This window comes from Petaurus breviceps, unplaced genomic scaffold, assembly GCF_028583685.1.
Source record: "Petaurus breviceps papuanus isolate PSGF00001 unplaced genomic scaffold, PetGlider_PUasm1.0 221, whole genome shotgun sequence".
Taxonomy (NCBI): Eukaryota; Metazoa; Chordata; class Mammalia; order Diprotodontia; family Petauridae; genus Petaurus; species Petaurus breviceps.
The window spans coordinates 3223477-3244221 of NW_027185877.1; the positions used below are offsets into that span (position 1 = coordinate 3223477).

General features: G+C 36.5%; 1 protein-coding gene across 5 annotated transcripts in view; it reads left to right on the plus strand.

The window, feature by feature from the left end:
* Positions 1 to 20745, plus strand: part of PPP1R12A (protein phosphatase 1 regulatory subunit 12A) — a 191109-nt gene that overhangs the window by 601 nt on the left and 169763 nt on the right. The gene's annotated exons all lie outside the window — the stretch shown is intronic.

A 20745-nucleotide genomic window follows, 5' to 3' on the forward strand; every position in this document is an offset into this window, starting at 1 on the left:
ACTGTCCGATAGTGTATGGAGGAGGGGGGACCCGGGGGCTTGGGCACTCAGTGGGCATCGGCCTAGTGCCTGGATCCGCTGCGGGCTTTGGGGTCCCGAGCGTCCCGCCTAGGGCCATTTCCTGCCTCTGCCCCTCTCCCAGACTCCGGTTCTTGGAGCTCAGAGGGGTGTAATCCTTCCAGCCTGCTCGCACTTCTCCTTGTAGGGCTGGAGATGATGGAGTAGGTAGGTGGGAGGTGGGGGGAGGCAGCTAAGGGCTTCTTCCCCCCCTCCCTACCGGAAGATTTAACTGGGGAGGCTGGTACGGGAAGATTTTGCCGCAGTGTCAGGGACCTTTCATCCCTAGTCTCCCCCTTTCTTCCCCTTTATGTTAATTTTAGCGAAACTTGCCCATCAGTGACATTAAATTGTTCGGGAATGCAGCTCGGCGGGGGGAGGGGGGGGACAAGGGATCTTATTAAGATATACTTATCGAGAGGTGATTTTTGCCAACTTCCCCCCCCCCCCCAGGTGGGGAAAAGGAAGCTAGGAACTTTGCTCAAAATGGATGATTTGTGCATGTTAAAAATTTTATAGTAGAGTCAGATTGGGATCTCTCAATGTTAGCCAAATAAGGAGAGACTATTGGCAATCCAGAGATAACGTGGAACTTTGCCTTGAACAGGCAAAAAGGAATGGTACCACACAGAGTTCATCAGAGTGGAAAGCAAATTTTTGAGTGTGTGGTTGTAGTTGACAACCTATTGCATCTTTACACATCTCAAAACTGAAATACGGTATGAGGAAGGCTGTGGCTTTATTTTGAGTAATACAGTGGAGATAAAACTTGTCCGTGGGTGGTGAAACTTAGGGCTTAGATTTCATGCATATTAGTTTGCCTCATATTTTAGACAGAGATATGTGATCACATTTCCCATTTTACTGTTTTCAGTTTAAGTGAAAGACATACATTTTAAGTTTTATTTCATTGTGAATCAGGCTTCATATCGAACTTGGCGAGTCTTTGTTTACCAAATTAATTATGTGAGTTGAAACTACTCACAAAGTAGTAGGGTAAAATGCAACTCAAAATATGATGGACATCACTGTCTTCATATCATTAAATTTAGATGTTTTAACTTGTACTAGCAAAATGATAGTTGCCTGTGGTTTGTTTTATGGTTAAGCTTATTACACTCTAGTTTTTTTTAAAACTTAGAATAGTAGGAATGAAAGGCCATTTTAGTAAATTGGTATACTATTTAAGGTGAAATTAAATTATTAATGAATTAAGGTGAAATCCTAAAATCCTAAATCCTAAATATGACCAGGCCTGTCAATTTGCATTTATTTTGAGGGAAAAGAACTTTATGCCTTTATAAGTCTTTCCATGCTGTTTATTTTATTATGAAATATCGTTTTTGAAGAGGCAAAAATAATTGGGCAGACCTCAAGACATTGAAGGGTTGGTTTGTTATAGTTGATTTTAATATTTTAAGTTGTTTTACTTTCTTTTTTTCATTTGTCTCTGTTTTAACTGTGACCACAGTATATTTGAATGGGAATAGAAAAGGGGTCGTTTGTGATATGTTAGTAACGATATTGGTTCAAACTCACAATTTATATTTAGTGACTTTTAGTTCCATTTTTGTAGTGTTTCAGTCCCTCTGTCTACACAGTGTTACAGCAGTCACTTTGGCTTGGTTGTAAAGAGTGTACTGATTTTTATTCTGGACTTAGTGAATTGAAATTTTGACATTCTGTAAACTTTAATGTATTTTAACTGGTTTATATAATTTATCTCAGCATGTAAGTAGAAGTCCTAGTTAGAAAAACTTTTTTGCTTAAGAACTTTAAATTATCTGATTTTCACAGCCCTCAGACTAATGAAGTTTTATATTTTTAAAAATATTAAAGGTTGGGGGCGGCTAGGTGGTGCAGTGAGTACAGCGTAGGCTGTGTGTCAGGAGGACCTGAGTTCGGTTCTGGCCTCAGACACTTAACACCCACACACAAAAACTAGCCGCGTAACCTTGAGCAAGTTACTTAACCCTAATTGCCCACAAAAAAAGCAAAAAAAAAAATAGTAAAGGTTACTTCTTATTTCTGTCATGTGTTTTTCTTTATTGGTATTTCTTATTTACCAACCTTTTTGGACATAGTGAGTGTACTTTGCCATTGTGGTGAGGGAAGCGGGCACTTCGAGCTTGGAAAAGTGAAAAGTAAGAATAGAGGATCTGGAGGTTCTAAATGAAAACTGTTTGAAACAAAGAAAGCTGTTTGAAAGGTCTTTAAGAGAGCTCGGATACTTATATTTTATCAACCACTGTAGTTCCTGTTATAAAACAGACCTAATCATAAGTATGAGAAAAAAGTTGAATGACTTTTTTAGTCCTAATCCAGTTTTTAAAGACCTGGAATATAGTTGATATTTAATGACTTATGTCAACTGGACCCATCAAAACATATTACACTGCAGAAATTCTTTATGGATTCTTAATTAAATTCTTAATTGATCAGTTTTCGTGTATTGGTCTCTTTTTTTCTCAACAAAAAATTGTGGATTTCACTTTGATATGGAAAGTTAAGGATTTCCTATTTCCACTGATTGGCATCCATTGTTCTAACATTTTGCTTATATAATTGCACTTTAATTTTAAAAAGTAATAGGATCATAGATTTAGACCTGAAAGAAGGGAACCTTAGACATCATCCAGGCCAGTCTTATTTTATAGATAAAGAAACTGAGGTTTGGAGAGGTTAATGCACTTTCTTATTTTGTTATGAATTACAAAAGCTATTTTTAAATAGAAATTTTGTTATCCATATCAATCAGCAAGTATTATTAATTAAGTGCATACTGTATGTTAGGCACTGTATTATATATTGGAGATACAACCCCTGCCTTCAAGGAATGTGGAACTTTTAAAAATATTTTTCTAGCCAAAACTTCACCAGAATAGAAATGTCATGTTTCCTGCTTACCAGAAAAATCAGTAATTCTAGCAGGAATTTTAGGTATTTCCCTCTTAGGAATAAATATCATTTTAAAGTGATTTAAAGATGTATAACTTTTTGTGATATATGTATACATACATACACACATACATAAATTTTCTGTCTAGTGTGATTATATATAGTGTGACTCAATGAAGAATTGTGATTCCTACACCATTTCATAGATCCTAGGTATCAGTTAGGTCATTTGTTTAACCCCCTCTCTTTTTTCTTTACAGACACTCTTGGAAATCTCTTCCACTTCCCCATTCCCTCTGCTTTCCATAGCATACCCTGACCCTCTCTGCTGAGCTCTTCTACTTTTCCAACTGCTTGTTCCACCTGTGTGGAAGTACTTCTGTAGTCACTTCAAATTCAGCTAGTCTAAGATAGACTTCACCAGTTTATCCTTTCACCTTCCTTCTTACTTGCCTAAGTCAAAAAGTACCAACTCTTCAGTTTACATTACCTACTTCTATTAATGGTACCAACATACTGAACCTTTCTCAGTCTTCTTAAATCCCTGAGACCTCAAATACTCAGTTGCCAGGTTTCTTTGTATTCTTCCTTTTTTCTAGTTTCAATGCTGCCATCCTAGTTGAAATCCCAATTTACCACATTCATGGGTTATAGCCAAGATTGATAAGTGTTCTCCCTGTCTCAGTACATCCTGCATACTTCTACCAGTTTAATTTTCCTAAGATACCATTTTTATCATTTTGACTCAAGAATCTCCATTAGTTTTCCACTGTAATAAGAGCTAGCATTTATAAATTGTTTTGTGGTTTTCAAAGTGTTTTTACAAATGTTAGCACATGTGATGCAAACTTTTGAGGTACATGATGTTATTATCATATTTACGGATAACAAAACTGAGACGTCAAGTGCCTTGCTCAGGATCACACAGCTAAGAATGTCTGAGATAGTATTTAAACTCAGTTCTTCCTAACTAACTCCAGGCCCAGCAGCTATTCCAGCATCACTTTCCAAAGGATAACATCTGAACATTGCAACCTTACATTCACTAGCCTCACTCTTACGTTATACTTTCACCAAATCAGTCTGCCTTTCTCTGCTTCCCTACTTTAGCTTAAGATCATTCATTTTTGGATTTTTCCTTTGGTTGTTTCCCAAAACAAGCCCACTGTCCTCCAAGGCCCTGTTCATTTGTCAACTCCACCATGAAACCCCTCCTCATGACTCCACCCAGAAGTGATCTATATCCTTCCTACCCTAGATCTTTGTGTGATTCTGTTTCTACCTATACCATATTTCTTTGTATTATACTTTATTTTTATACATATGTTTTCTGCTGCTAGTGTGTAAACTCTTATCAGACATAGACAAAATTGTATATCTTGTGCCTTGCCACAAATTTTAAAAAGTCTACACTCAGATAATCAGATTAAAGGAATGGTTTATTTATGAATCAGACTCTCTCTTTCCATACATGTATATATCTTGCCATACATGTTGGAAAGATTTAAAAAATAATAGTTTTCTGTTGCTGTTATTTTTATTGCACTTGTTATCGACACCCCCACCCCCCATTTTCTGGTAATGATAAAATAAACCAGCCCAGATGCTAATTATATGCTAGAAAGAATGGTCCTAACTGAACTGTTCATCCTTTCCCCAAGTTAATTTTTTTTGTCATCATTTAACTCTTTTAAAATTAAATTTCCATATAAATTTCCACATTGATATAATTATGTTAGCCTTATTTTTGAAATTTTGTATCAACACATGGGCAATTCTAGAATTGAATCTTAAAAATAAATGGAATTTAAAATGCTATCAGTTCTGTAGGCTGATACACAAATTGTTGCTTTCCTTACTTCTTGTCAGTTAAAGGAAAACTACTCAAGTGTTTGATAACAGACAAACCTTTGGTAACCCCCTAATTATTTTTTATTTTCAAATGCGCTGTCATGGAGTTCCACAAAGAGTTTTGGGAGCTGGGGAAAATGCCAGCTATGAACCAGTAGTTTGCAAATTCTATATTAATATGTTGTAATTACTGTGTTGGAAGCATATTGTCTCTTCTGTAGCTGAGGGATTGAAATCAAAGGTTTATGAATATTTTATTAATCTCCAAATATTTTTTCAAGAGAAGAAATTTTGAAAACTTCTAAAATTATAAAGTTGTCCTTTGAAAGTAATATACTGTACAAATCCTTATTATTTCTACTTAATTGTTAGATTAGAAGTGCCATCTAAAAATTATTTTAATAACTGCCCCACACCTAGATTCATTTCGAAGTTAGGAAAATTTTGTGGGGATTAAGGTCATACTGAGAATACATTTAACTTAGAATTTTAAACTTTTAATAGTCAAGGTTATCTAGATAACTGAGAACTTAAGCATCTTCAGTTTGAAATATAACTTGAATTAGTCTTAAAATTGAGCTTGTCTTGTTTTATTTATAGAATTTATTTGAATTAAAAATACAGTGATTTTTTTGGAAAAAAATTAAATTATTTTTTCTCCCTTGGCCCTAATGTAGCATAGTTCAAACGCCTTATTCTTTTTCCTATGGAGGTGGTGGTAAACAGCACTGAATTTAGAATCAGCACCCTTCCCAGTGTATTCCTCCTAAAAAGAAAATCACAGAATTTTCAAGAAATCATGACTAACTCCTACCAAAATTGTGAATCCTGTCTAGAATGTCCTCAAGTAGTTTTCACCTAAACCAGTGGAGAGGAGCTCTCTGCTCCCTGAAGCAGGCCCATTCCATTTTTGGACAGCTCTGTGATTCTGTGACTTCTTGGCAAGGGCTTTGTGGTCTGACTTTGAAGTGGCATAACTAAATCCTTTCTCAGTTGGAGTAGCCAAAGTATAACTCGAAGCAGTGGACAGTCCTTTTGCTGTGTGTCTAGATACAAGTAAGCAAAAATAAAACAAGGAAGAAATAAACTTTTTTCACATAGGTGGGAATAGCCATATGTCATAACTATCTCAAAGCTGGAGCAGTCCATTTCAGGATACTTACTTTTAAAAAAGTTTTGCAAAATAAATGTCCTTTGTCAGTCCATATGTCCTGATTTTTTTATTTGGAAAACATTATCTTAAGCACCCAGTCTTGGAATTATATATGTTGAAAAAAAAACCTTAGTTTAATAACTTGTTCCAAAATTATATACAATTTGGCCATTTTAAATATTTAACATTAAGATAGATTCAGTAAAATTTTGACTTGTTTGCAGCCCACAGCCTAGCCAGTCTTATTTTCAGTGAAGTTGCCACTTTCCACTCTGCATGGTCTTACCAGAAGAAAAGAAGCTTACCATGTTGGCAAAATCTTTTTTGAAAGGTTGCAATCTCCTGGTTTAGCTATTTATTTCCAAGGTGGAATTTAGATTTTACAGAGCTATTAGACTTAGTCTATGTACATAATGATCTTAACCTTAACACATGAAGGACATAAAACAAGTTGGTTATATTTAGAATTATAAATTTCTTTAAGTTAGGAGTCTCAGAAGACATTTCTAACCTAACTCCCTTATTTTATTTTTAAAGTTTTTCTTAATTCATTTTGTTTGACAACATGGTCATTTCTCAGTCTTTCACCCTTTCTCATGGGACAAAGAAAAACAGTTGAGCAAAACCAAACATTCTCCATCTGTAGTCCCTACAACTTTACTGGGAAGAAAGAAATACATTTTATGATCTGAATCCTAAGAGCAGTATTGGTCATTGTATTTAATCCAAATTCAGCTGTCTTTGAATGTCTTACATTATTGTAAACATGTATGGTCTCCTGGTTCTACTTTTTTTCCTCTGTATCTATTTGTATGTCTGCCATCCCCCCCCCCCACTAAATTTGTCATTCATTTCTTATCGCATAATATTTCATTAAATCCGTATATACCACAATTTGTTGACTCATTGCCTAGGTGGTGCCAACAACAGCCTCATTTTACAGATAATGAAACTTTGAGCAAGACATTTACCTTTTCTCAAGTCTCATTTACACAGCTAGCTACACAGAGATCCAATCTATTTTCTGACTTCCTGTCATTATTCTTCTTACTAAAGCCATGCAGCTTTCTTGATGAGACTGAAGAAGAGCTCTTGCAAATCTTTTACATTTTTGATACACAGCTTTTGAGGCTCTCCAGGATTTGGTCCTAGTCTTCCATCCTCTTTCTGCTGCCACACCCCTTCCTTCCTAGATTCTAGCTTCCATCCATATTTAACTCCAAACCTAGAATCACAGGACTTTGGGCTTAGAAAGGGACTTTACAGATGCTAGGATCAAAGGGTTTGGTGATGGAAGGGATTTTAGAGATTCTTTAGGCTAACTTCCCCCTTCCCCTTTTTTTTGTTTTAGAAATTACTGAGCCCCTAGAGAGAGCACAGCCAAGGTTACACAGCAAGTGGCAGAGCTAAGACTTGAAGGCAAATCAGACTTTTCTCCATTCTGTTTCTCAAATCCCACACTTCTAACTATACCTTCAGTTCTCTGTTACCCAAAATGTACCATCCATTAAGCATTTATGAAGTACCCACTAAATGCTAGGTACAAGACACAACAGTGCCTGTCCTCAAAGAGATTACCTTCTATAGTAGCTCAAATACTACCTTTTTAATGAAGTGTTTTCTGATACCCCACACTTGTCACAATCTGTTCCATTTCTGTGTACAAGTACCTTATTTATACCTCAGGCCCCACCTGTTCCCAGGACTGCCCAGTCTGTACTCATCACAGCTGCTGTACTTTTGTCTAAGTTGGCATGTGGGAGTTTAGCATTGCCTTGTATTTGATTTTTTGGAGTATTATACATTATTAGAGTTAGAACCCTTAGGGCTCAGCTCTAGGGAATTACAGAAAAAGAAATAGACCCAGAGATGTTAACTAGCTTTCCTGAGTACCATAGAAGGAACCTGGCAGAACCAGTATTCCGAGTGTCCAGATTCTCTGATTCCACCTCCAGTTTTTTTTTGTTTTTTGTATGATGCTCATTGGGTATGTGGTGCTGTCTCCTGAGAAGGATGTAATCTCCTAGGAATAGCTTCTTTATTCTATAAATAATATGGTGTTCTGTATCTTATAATGCATCTAGTACATATTTCATGATTGAGGACAACATAAATTTGGCCTAGAAGATCAAAACCTATGGAAATATAATAAATTATCACTGAAGCGGGTAAATGTTTTTCCTCTGTCTTAAACATAAACCAGCATTTTTGAAAAACTCAAAATGAAAGGAGATTGACGTTTTAAAGGTTTCTTAAAATTTAGTAATGCCATAGTTTAATTTTGACATAGAAAGTATTCTGATTAGTGGAATCAGTTGTTAATGTCATTGTTTATAATTATTTTGGATATTTCTTTAGAAGAAAACTTGGGAGAAAAACGGTATTTTGAGGTTTGACACATATTTGCATCATTATTAATTGTCTGGCTTTTTCTAAACAACATTTCCTCTGTGAAACACTTCAAATAAATGTGTTCAGTCTTTACTAGTATTTTGATCTATTTATCTTTTCATTGTTATATGGCTAACCCGAAAAAGGTGAATGAGCTGTATTGCCTTATGCTGCAACTCTGCTTGCAAGCAGTGCTTGTTCCTTGTGCGTTTGTATGGGTAGATATGTTCCTACCTGCCTTGAGTTGCCATTTGCATTCCTGAAATGACTGGATAGAAACTGTGGCGTAGGAATGAAAACTTTCTCAGCTGTTACCTTTTTAGTAATCCTTAAAATGCCTTATGTATAAAGCAGTAAGAACATAATCAAGAAAATTTTTTTCTGAAAAGGGGTTTTTTGAATCATTACCAGGCAAGATGCTTAAAGGTACTTGAATTAATCTGAATTGATTGTCCTACGTGATTCCATGCAGGAATCATGAAAATCAGAGAGGACACAGCATACCTCCTTGGGTCTCAATAATTTGCAGCTATCAGTGCACCCCCATGGGCTATTCACTTTTTTATCCCTCACTTTCTATGTATAGTTGGCCTACCTCTTCTTCTTGTTATACAATTCTTTTATGTATTAAACTCTAACCTCACCTACATGCTGAGAATACATTTCTCTCTTCCCTGACTTTGGGAATTCTTTTCCTACAAAGTTGATCTTGGATGCCACGTCCCTGATTCTTTGCGTTGCTAGTGTTCTTTCCCTCCCCAAAGGATCTTGTATTTACTTTTCTGTGTAAATATTGTTTGCCCACAGTAGACTTGAAAGGGACCGGGGACTATTTGTTCATTTGGTCTTTGTTTCCCCACCAACCTAGCATGCACTTTGCAAATAATTGACACTTAGATGATTGTTGAACAGAATTGAAGCAAACGAAATTATTGACAAATCATTGTTTTTAAGGATAGCCTTTTCCCTTTGGCCAACTAAACTATTTCTTCATCCAGGTGTTATGGAAAGAAAGCATCGGATTTGGAGTAAAGATCTGGGTTTTCCCCCTGGCTATTTACTTCATGAATTGGGGTAAATATTGCTTAAGACCTCAGTTTGTCATCTTCAAAAATCAGGGGGTTAGACTAGTGATCCTTAAAGAATTTTCCAGCTCAAAAGATCAAAGCTACATTGCATCATTTGATAATGTATTTCAGTAGATAGCAATATTAGATGTTTTTGAAAATGTATTAAATTTCTGCTTTTATTTCATTTTGCATTCTAGTTTTCAGAAAACAGGTCTTGTCCCATGGGGAATTTAGTTTTAAGACACCCAGATAATAAAAGCTGGCTTTAATAAATCTGTATCTTTAACATGGAAAACTATTTTTTTTCATTTTCCAAATGCTATATTAACTTCTGATTTACATCATTTATTTCTGCCAGTTTTTGAGTTACAAATTTTCTCCCCTTTTTTCCCCTATCCACTGCCTCAAAATAGCAGTCCCACAGGATATCCCCTCCTCCAATCTGCTCTCTCCCATATTTTCTCCCATACCCCTTTCGACTTTTCCAGTGAATCTCTATGCCCCAGTGCTGGTATATCTTATTTCCCAATTACATGTAAAATAATATTAATAATAGTATATGTGTGTGTGTGTGTGTGTGTATTTAAACCTTTGATTTTAAAACTTTAAATTCCAGATTCATTCCGTTCCTCCCTTGTCACCCACCCTTACTGGGAAGATAAGCAGTTCAATATAGGTTGTACATGTGTAGCTAATGCAAAACATTACCATGGTAGATATATTGTAAAAGACTGACTATATTTCCCTCCCTCCTATCCCACCTCCCACCTGTTCTATTCTCTACTGTTCCTTTTCAAAAGTGGGTGCCTCCAACTTCCCTCCCCCCCAGCATGCCCTCTCTTCCATCATCCCCTCTCTCATCCCCTTCCCCCCTGCTCTCCCATAGGGTGAGATACCCTAAGTATTTAGTGCGTATGTCATTCCCTCCCAGAGGCAAATTCAGTGAGAATAAGGTTGACCCATTCCCTTTTGCCTTCCTGTTCTTCTCCTCCATTGTAACCATTTTCCCTTACCTCTTCTATATGAGATAGTTTACCCCATTCTATCTCTCCCCATTTCCTCTCATTATATTCTTCTCTCACATCTTAATTTCACCTTTTAAGTATCATCCCTTCCTATTAAATTGGTCCTGTGTCTTCTATCTATGTATACCTGTAAACATATATGCACACATTCACATATGTATTCATACGCCCTTATATCGTCCGATATAGACATATATGTGTATATATATTTCTATTCCCTTCAACTATTTTCATACTGAGAAAAGTTTCATCAGTTACAATTATCGTTTTTCCATGTAGGAAGGTTAATAGTTCAACTTTGATAAGTTCCTTATGATTTCTTTTCCCTGTTTACCTTCTCATGCTTCTCTTGCTTCTTGTATCTGAATGTCAGATTCTCATTCAGCTCTGCTTTTTCATCAAAAATTGCTTGAAAGTCCTCTATTCCACTGAATGACCATATTTTCCCCTGAAACATGATACTCAGTTTGCTGGGTAGGTGATTTTTGGTTTTAATCCCAACTCCTTTGCCCTCCAGAATATCATATTGCAAGCCCTTTGATCCCTCAGTGTAGAAGCTGCCAGATTCTGAGTTATCCTGATTGTGTTTCTACAATATTCAGATTGTTTCTTCCTGGCTGCTTGTAATATTCTCTCCTTGATCTGGGAATTCCAGAACCTGGCTATAATATTTCTAGGAGTTTTCTTTTTGGGATCTTTTTCAGGAGGTGATCCGTGGATTCTTTCAACCTTTATTTTGCCCTCTGGTTCTAAAATATCAGGGCAGTTTTCCTTGAGAATTTCTTGGAGGATGATTTCTAGGTTCTTTCTTTGATCATGGCTTTCAGGTAGTCCAATAATTTTTAAATTATCTCTCCTGGATCTATTTTCCAGGTCAGTGGTTTTTCCCATGAGATATTTCACATTGTCTTGTATTCTTTCATTTATTTGGATCTGTTTAACAGCATCTTGATTTCTCATAAAGTCATTAGCTTCCATTTGCTCCAGTCTAATTCTGAAGGAGTAATTCTCCTCAGTGAGCTTTTGAGATTCTTTTTCGATCTGGCAAATTTGGCTTTTTAACGCATTCTCCTCCTCATTGGCTTTTTGAGCCTCTTTTGCCATTTGAGTTAGTCTAATTTTTAAGGTGTTATTTTCCTCAGTCAGGCTGTTGACTCTCATTTCGTAATTTTCTTGCATTGTTCACATTTCTCTTCCCAATTTTTCCTCCACTTCTCTTATCTGCTTCTTCAGCTCCTCTACGGACTGTAACCAGCTCGTATTTTCCTTTGAAGCTTTTGGTGCAGGAGTTCTGACTTTTGTTTTCCTCCTGTTCCATGCTTTGCTCCTTTTTGTCCCCAAAATAGGAGTCTAATGTTGGATTGCTCTGCTTGGTATGCTTCCTTTGCCTGGTCATGTTGCCACTCAAATACTTGACATTTGGGGTTTTTTGCCCCAGTAGGACTCTGCCACCAGACAAGGGAGCTTCATTCCAAACGCTGGGGTTTTCTCAGCTGCCAGAGGTTTCAGAGTTGGCTGCCCTCTCTGAAGCCTCCACACACTCTGGCAAGCTGGTCACACACCCCAGGACCTCCACCCTAGACCGCAATCTAGATCCAAGCAGGTTAAAGCAAGAGTGATTACCCCACAGACTGGTTGCATGGTCCCCCTACAGTCTGCAGGCCTGGAGCTGAAGCTGCCACAGCTGCTGCTCTCAGTGGCTTCTCGCCCTGGGGGCAAAAGCCAAAAAACACTCCCAACTACTGGGTCCCAAAATCCACACTGCACTGACCTCTCACTTTGTCCTTAGCATCTATGTGTTGATAATTCTGGACTGCCACAGCTGCTGGTGATCTGGAGTCCCTCCATACACCAGGCCTCCCCTGGGGCTAAAAGCTCAGTGTGGGGCAGGGCTCCCAGTGCCCTGCGCTGGCTGATTCCTGCCAGCCTTTCAGGCTGTCCTCAGCGGGGAGGTTAGTTTCTCTGTGTTGTTTTTTGGGTTCTGTAGCTCCAAAGTTTGTTCAGAGTCCCCTTTTACATGGATTGGAGGTGGTGGGAGCCTGAGCCCCGCAGAGGTCCTGTTTCTACTCTGCCATCTTAACCCCACCCCTCGGAAAACTATTTTAAATACCTATCTTTATAATGAAAATCTTTGTAAAATGTCAGTTTGACTCCAAAACTATTATATAGTTTTATAGAGTGAATATATACAAAAACATTAAAATTATTTGCTTTTTTGGCATTGTTTTCTCTATGGTTTTGCCAATTACTGTTCCATGAAAATTATTGTTGCAGATTAAGATACTTAAAACTTTTGGATATTTCCTTAGGTTTTTTTTGGCTATTAATGGAATATGTAAAAAATTAACATATAATGGAGTTAGTATACTTTTCTACCAAACTAAAATATTCCCTAGAATGATTTTTGTAATTGTCCAGCTATTAATCATGATCATTGCTAAATAATATTGTTCATAATACCTATTTTAGGAAGCTTTAATTCAAATTTCTGTGTATATTTGACTGACTTGAACCCAGGGTCACCTAATTAAATGTTTATCTGGATTTACCAAGCTAGTGAAGTAACTGTTATTTGACCTTCCCCTCAAAAATAAAAAATTGTGAGTTTTTCTGATAATAAAGTTAGGCAGTCAGCACTAGATTTATTTTTGCTTAAATTGAAACAAAATGATTTTTCCATATTTTAACATTGGTAATATATACTGTCTTCTATATATTCTTGAAATTTAGCCATATATAATCTCATTTAACGATGCATATGTGTAATTGTATTTATTTACTTTAGATTATAAAAAAATAAGATAACTTCAGCAATGCTCTATAGTTTTTTTTGTGTGCAAAAGAATTAGAAATATATGTTAGAAACTTCTTTTTGATAACTATTTATTAAAAGTTTTGTTACTGTTCAATGACAAATTATCAAAATTTGAAACTAGGTGAATTTATTGCCTCAGTGTTATATGGATGCTTTCTTTCAAAAGAGAAATGAGAAATGTTAACAAATGAAACTTTGAAAACACAAAGGGAAGAAATTCCAATGAGGACAAATGAAATTTGCCTGAATACCCAGATGCTTAGGGAGTTATTAACCAAATGATATTTTTAAAGAAAGAAGAAGAAGAAATGTACAGAAGATGTAACTAAGGCTAGGTAAAAGAGGATGATTATAAGGGTGAGGTTAAGTCCTCTAAAATAGTGTCAGGAATATTTAAGCTGAGAATGAATTAAGACTTGTCTGGGGAGGGTAAGGATAACAATAACAAAAATTTTAAAGTATATGGACTGGGGTCGGGGTCGGGGGTGGGGAAGGGAAACCACGAGAATCAAGAATGGACCTTTGTGCCAGGAAATCTAACAGTCACTGAAATTGGCAAATGTTTACAAAAATATAAATTGCCCAGATTAACAGAACATACTTAATTGAAAGAATTAGAATAGGCATTGAAGAAACAAAACTATCACTCTTTGTAGATACGATGGTATTCTTAGAAAATCAATTAAAAAACTAGTGGAAATAATTAACTTTAGCAAAGTTCCAGTATATAAAATAAACCTTCATAAATCTTCAGCATTTCTATGTATTTCCAACAAAGTCCAGCAGGAAGAGATAGAGAGATGCCATTTAAAATAACTGCAAACAGTATAAAATACTTGGGAGTCTACCTGCTAAAACAAACCAGGAACTATATACACATCATTACAAAACTCTTTTCATACAAGTCAGATCCAAACAATTGGAGAAATATTCATTGCTCTTGAGGAGGCTGAACCAATATAATAAAAATGACAATCCTACCTAATTCATTTATTCAGTGCTACATCAGAATATCAAAAATTATTTCATAGGGCTAGAAAAAATAACAATTCATCTGAAAGAGCAAAAGGTCAAGCATATCAGTGGAAAAAAATGTAAAAGAAGGTGGGCCTCACAAGACCAGTTCTCAAACTCTGTTAATTACAAAATGGTAATCAAAACAATCTGGTATTGGTTAAGAAGTAGAATGGCAGGTCAGTGGAATAGATTAGTTATACAGTCATAGTAAATAAACATAATAACCTAATGTTTGATAAACTCAGATATCCAAGCTTTTGGGACAAAAACTCAGAATTTGACAAAAAGTGCTGGGAAAACTCTGAAGCGGTTTGGCAAAAAGTAGGTATAGGACAACATCTCACATTCTATACCAAGATACAGTCAAAATGAGTACATGATTTAAACATAAAGGGTGATACCATAAGCAGATTAGATGAATGTGGAAGATTTTACTTGTCAGTTCTAGGGAAAAGGGAAGAATTTAATGACTAAACAAGAAGAGAGCATTATAGGATTTAAAATGGATAATTTTGATTACATTAAAAGGTTTCTGCACAAACAAAACCAATGTTACCAAAATTTAGAAGGAAAGTAGGAAACGGGAGGGGGTTATTTTTACAATGTTTCTCTGATAAAGGCCTTGTTTCTCAAACATGTAGAGAACTCAGTCAAATTTATGAATATGAGTCATTCCCCAGTTGAGAAATAGTCAAAAGATATGAACAGGCAGCTTTCAGAAGAAAAAAATCAAAGCTGTCTATTATCATATTTAAAAAATGGTCTAGGGGCAGCTAGGTGGTGCAGTGAATAGAGCACTGGTCCTGGAGTCAGGAGGACCTGAGTTCAAATTTAGCCTCAGACACTTAACAAAAAAATTAGCCGTGTGACCTGGGGCAAGTCACTTAACCCCAATTGCCCTACCTTCTCCCCTTCAAAAAAAAAAGTTCTAAATCATTATTGATTAGAGAAATGCAAATTAAGGCAACTCGGTGGTACCACTGCACACCTATCAGATTGGCTAATCAGCAAAGGAAAATGACATGAGTGAAGGGAGTATGTGGAAAAAATGGGACACTCATGTACTGTTGGAATTGTGAACTGATTTCAACCATTCTTTAAAGCAATTTGGGACAATTAAACTGTTCATACCCTTTGACCCAGCAATACCACTACTAGCTGTGTATCCAAAAGAGATCAAAGGAAAAGGACGTATATGTGCAAATGTATTTATAGCAGCCCTTTTTCTGGTGGGAAAGAATTGGAAAGAGGGGATGCCCATCAACTGGGGAATGGCTAAACAAATTGTGGTATATGATTGTGATGGAATAACTTGTGCTATAAAAACTAAGGAGCAGGATGGTTTCCAGAGAAACCTGGCAAGACTTACATGAACTGATCCAAAATGAAGTGAGCAGAACCAGGAGAATGTTGTACACATTAACAACAATATTGTCTGATGGTCGACTGAATGACTTAGCTATTTTAGCAATACGGTGATCCAAGACAATTCCTGAAGGATTCATGATAAAAAATGTTATCCACATCCAGATAAAGAACTGATGGAGTCTGCAAATCAAAGCATACTTTTACTTTCTTTTTCTTTCATTTTTGATCTGTTTTCTATTGCAACATAGCTAATATGGAAATGTTTTTCATGATATCACATATATAATATATATCAAATTGCATGACTTCTAAAGAGGGAAGAAAAGAAAGGGAGAGACTTTGGATCTCAAAATTTTTTTTAAATAAATGTTTATTTTTTCATTTTTTAAAAAAAAATTTGGTCTTTATTAATTTGTTTACTTTTGGTTTATAAGATTCAATTCCACAATTCCTTGAGTTCCAAATTTTCTCCCCCTTCCCCCCCCGTGACAGCATACAATCAAGTATAGGATCTGCAAATACTTTCACATTAGACATTTAGGCAGGTTATAAAGACGATTGTATCAGATGGAATGAAAAATGGGAAAGAGGAAACAAAACCAAACAAGAAAAAGAAAAGGATCCGGTAGTTTGCTTCAATCTGGATTAAAATTTAGTTCTTTCTAGTTCTTTCTCTGGATGTAGACATCTCTCTCCATCATGAGTCTTTTGGGATTGACTTATAACCCTGCATTGCTGAAAAGAGTCCAGTCTATCAAGGTTGGTCATCACACATATGTTGTGTCTGTAATTGTGTACAAATTTCTCCTGGCTCTACTCTTCTCACTCAGCATTAGTTTGTATAAGCCTCTCCAGGTAAATATGAAGTCCACTTGCTCCTCGTTTCTTATGGCACAATAGTATTCCATTACATACATATCCCACAACTTGTTCAGCCATTCCCCAATTGATGGGCACCCCATTAATTTCCAATTCTTTGCCACCACAGAAAGAGCTGCTATAAATATTTTTGTACATATGGTTTTCCTCCTACTTCTATGATCTCTTTGGGATACAACCCTAAAAATGGTATTGCTGGGTCAAAGGGTGTGAAATTATTTATAGCCCCATGGGCATAATTCCAGATTGCTCTCCAGAATGGTTGGATCAGTTCACAACTCCATCAACAATGAGTGTTCCAATTTTTCCACATCCTCTCCAGCATTTGTCATTTTCCTGTTTTGTTATCTTAGCCAGTCTGACTGGCAAGATGTGGTACCTCAGAGTTGTTTTGATTTGCATTTCTCTAATCAATAGTGATTTAGAGCATTTTTTCATATGCTTATAAATATCTTTAATTTCTTTCTCTGAAAGCTGCCTGTTCATATCCTTTGACCATTTATCAATTGGGGAATGACTTGTATTCTTATAGATTTGACTCAGTTCTCCATATATTTTAGAAATGAGTCCTTTATCAGAGACATAGGTTGTAAAAATTCTTTTCTGATTTCCCACTTCCTTCTTAATCTTGGATACATTGACTTTGTTTGTACAGAAGCTTTTCTTAAATGTAATCAAAATTACGTATTTTGCATTTTATAATGCTCTCTAATTCTTGTTTGGTCATAATCTTCCCCTCTCCACAGATCTGACAGGTAAACTATTCCTTGCTTTCTGAGATTGCTTAGAGTATCAGCCTTTATACCTAGATCATGCACCCATTTAGACTTGATTTTGGTATATGGTGTTAGATAATGGTCTATGCTTAGTTTCTGCCATACTATATTCCAATTTTCCCAGCAGTTTTTGTCAAATAGTGAGTTCGTGTCCTCAAAACTGGGGTCTTTGGGTTTATCAAACAATACATTACTATAGTCATTGACTAATGAATCTCGTGTGCCCAATCTATTCCATTGATCCACTCCTCTATTCCTCAGCCAGTACCAAGTAGTTTTGATGACTGCTGCTTTATAATACAAATCTGGTATAGCTAGTCCACCTTCCCTAGCATTTCTTTTCATTAATTCCCTTGATATTCTGGACTGTTTGTTCTTCCAAATGAATTTTGTTACTATTTTTTCTAGCTCTATAAAGTGGTTTTGGGTAAATTGATTGGTATGGCACTAAATATATAATTTAATTTAGGTAAAATTGTCATTTTTATTATTTTAGCTTGACCCAGCCATGAGCAATTGATGTTTTTCCAATTAGTTAGATCTGACTTTATTTGTGTGAAAAGTATTTTGTAGTTGTGATCATGTAGGTCCTTGGTTTGTTTTGGCAGGTAGATTCCCAAATATTTTATAATGTCTACAGTAACTTTAAATGGGATTTCTCCTTCTATCTCTTGCTGTTTAATTTCATTAGAAATATACAGGAATGCCGAGGATTTATGTGGGTTTATTGTATATCCTGCAACTTTGCCTAATTTGTTTATTGTCTCAAGTAGTTTTTTACTTGGTTCTCGTGGATTTTCTAAGTATATCATCATATCATCTGAAAAAAGTGATAACTTGGTCTCTTCTTTGCCTAATTTGATTCCTTTGATTTCTTTTTCTTCTCTAATTGCTACTGCTAACATTTCTAGTACCAGAGTGAATAATAGGGGTGATAAGTGGACACCCTTGTTTCACCCCTGATCTTATTGGAAATGCTTCTAGCTTCTCCCCATTACATATAATACTTGCTGGTGGCTTTAAATAGTTTCTACCTATTATTTTAAGGAAGGCTGCATTTATTCCTGTACTTTCTAGTGTTTTTAATAGGAATGAATGTTGTATTTTGTCAAAAGCCTTTTCTGCATCTATTGAGATAATCATGTGGTTTCTGCCAGTTTTATTGTTGATATGATCAATTATACTGATGGTTTTCCTAATATTAAACCATCCTTGCATTCCTGGAATAAATCCTACCTGGAAAATGTGTATTATTTTTGTGATAAGTTGCTATAGTCTTTTAGCTAATATTTTATTTAAAATTTTTGCATCTATATTTATGAGGGAAATTGGTCTATAATTTTCTTTCTCTGTTTTATTTCTTCCTGATTTAGGTATCATTACCATATTTGTGTCATAAAAAGAATTTGGTAGGACTCCACTAATTTTCCCAAATAATTTGTGGAATATTGGAGTGTGCATATGTGCATGTGTGTATGTGTAATTTGTGTTTTCCTTGTTTACCTTTTTATGTCTCTCTTGAGTCTTGTATTTGGAGATCAAATTTTCCATTGAGTTCTGGCTTTTTCATCAGGAAAGGCTGGAAGTGCCTTATTTTATTAAATGACCATCTCCTTGCCTGAAAGATTATGCTCAATTTTGCCAGGTAGTTAATCCTTGGTTGCAGTCCTAGCTCTTTTGCCTCACAAAATATCAAATTCCAATCCCTCTGATCTTTTAATGTAGAAGCTGCTAGGTCCTGTGTGATCCTGATTGTAGTGCCACGATATTTGAATTGTTTCTTTTTGGCTGCTTGCAGTATTTTCTCCTTAATCTTGCAATTCTGGAATTTGGCTACTATATTTCTTGGAGTTTTCAATTTGGGATCTCTTTTAGGAGGACACTGGTGATTTCTTTTGATAACTGTTTTACCTTCTAATTCTAGGATTTCAGGACAGTTTTCTAGGACAATCTCTTGGAAGATGTTGTCCAGGCTATTTTTTTCCATCATGGCTTTCTGGTAGACTAATAATTCTAAAGTTATCTCACCTGGATCTGTTCTCCAGATCAATTGTTTTTCCAGTCAGATGTTTTACACTTTCTTCCAATTTTTCAATCTTCATGTTTTGTTTGATTGACTCTTGGTGCATCATAGAGGCCTGAGATTCAATTTGACTGATTCTAATTTTTAGGGAATTAATCTCTTCGGTTAGTTTTTGAAGGTCTTTTTTTGGGGGGGAGGTATTTTCTCCAATTAATTCACTAATTTTACTTTTTTAAGGATTTGTTTTCTTCAGTGAGACTTTTTTCCAATTTGGTCACTGTAGATTTAAATTTGTCTTCTACCTTCTACCAGTTCATGTTTCCTTCTGTGGTGTCAGGTGTGAGTATAGAGTCCATGTTGTCCTCCGTATTTGGTTCTTCTTGTTCGCTATGATAAGCTCTAATTGATTTTCTTGCCTTCCCCTTCTCCTCAGCTTCCTTCCTTCCCATTGTAATTTCCTATTTCCTAATTTCTCCGGCTGGGAGCTAAGGGCCTGGTTGTCGACTTTGTGTGCTGTAGCCTCTGGGTGTCTAGATTGAGGCCAAGGCCAGGACTCTCAGTGTTTCCCCTGAATTATGCTGAGGTTCACAGAGTAATCTGTGGGGGAGGAATAGTCTGACCACTTCAGGTTTCTGCCTCTATGCCCCTGGGCTACAGCTCAGGCAGGCTTTTACTGGTCAGGGGCTTTTGGGACCCCTCCCCCTCTTCTCTTCAGACTCCTTGCTGCCTCAGTTACACCCTTTCTCAGTGACTCCTAAGCCTGAGGCTATTTCTGCTATTTCGGGGTTTTACTCTGGGTTTTTTAGGTCTGGGGCCAAGTTTACTTTGCCATTCTGGCCCCGGAAAATCAGGCAGGTGACTTGTAAACTTCCAGGCTGGGGGCTCATAGCCCCAGGAGTAGCTGCTGTCTCTGCTGTGGGCCCTGATCTTTCTCTTACCCAGCTTCAATGGATCCTCTTGTCCTGTGGTGAGATGCTGGTGAGATGGCTGCCAGTCGCCTTTGGGGTGGGTGAGTCTGCTGGCTGGGTCTCCAGCTGGGTCTACTCTTTGCTGTAGTCTGCTCTCTAGTCTGAGCTGCTGCAGCCCCCACGTGCTCCTCACTCCCCCTGCCTGGACCCATGTGGGCACTTTCCTGGGCTGGATTCTGCCACGCTCTGTCTCCCAGTGGATTATAACACTCCAAAATCCGTTCAGATTCACTTTTTAAGGTTTAGCGACGGGATTCACCAAGGATCTTAGAAAAGTTACCGCTTCTGTTCTGCCATCTTGGCTCCACCCCCTGAATGAATGTTAAAATGTTCACATGTAATTGAGAAGAAATTTTAAAAAAAATGAAACCTTTGCTTTGGTAGTAAATGGGATAATGATCATCAGGAGAGTAAGCACTGTTGCTCAGTGCTTTTTTTTTTTTAATTTTTATTT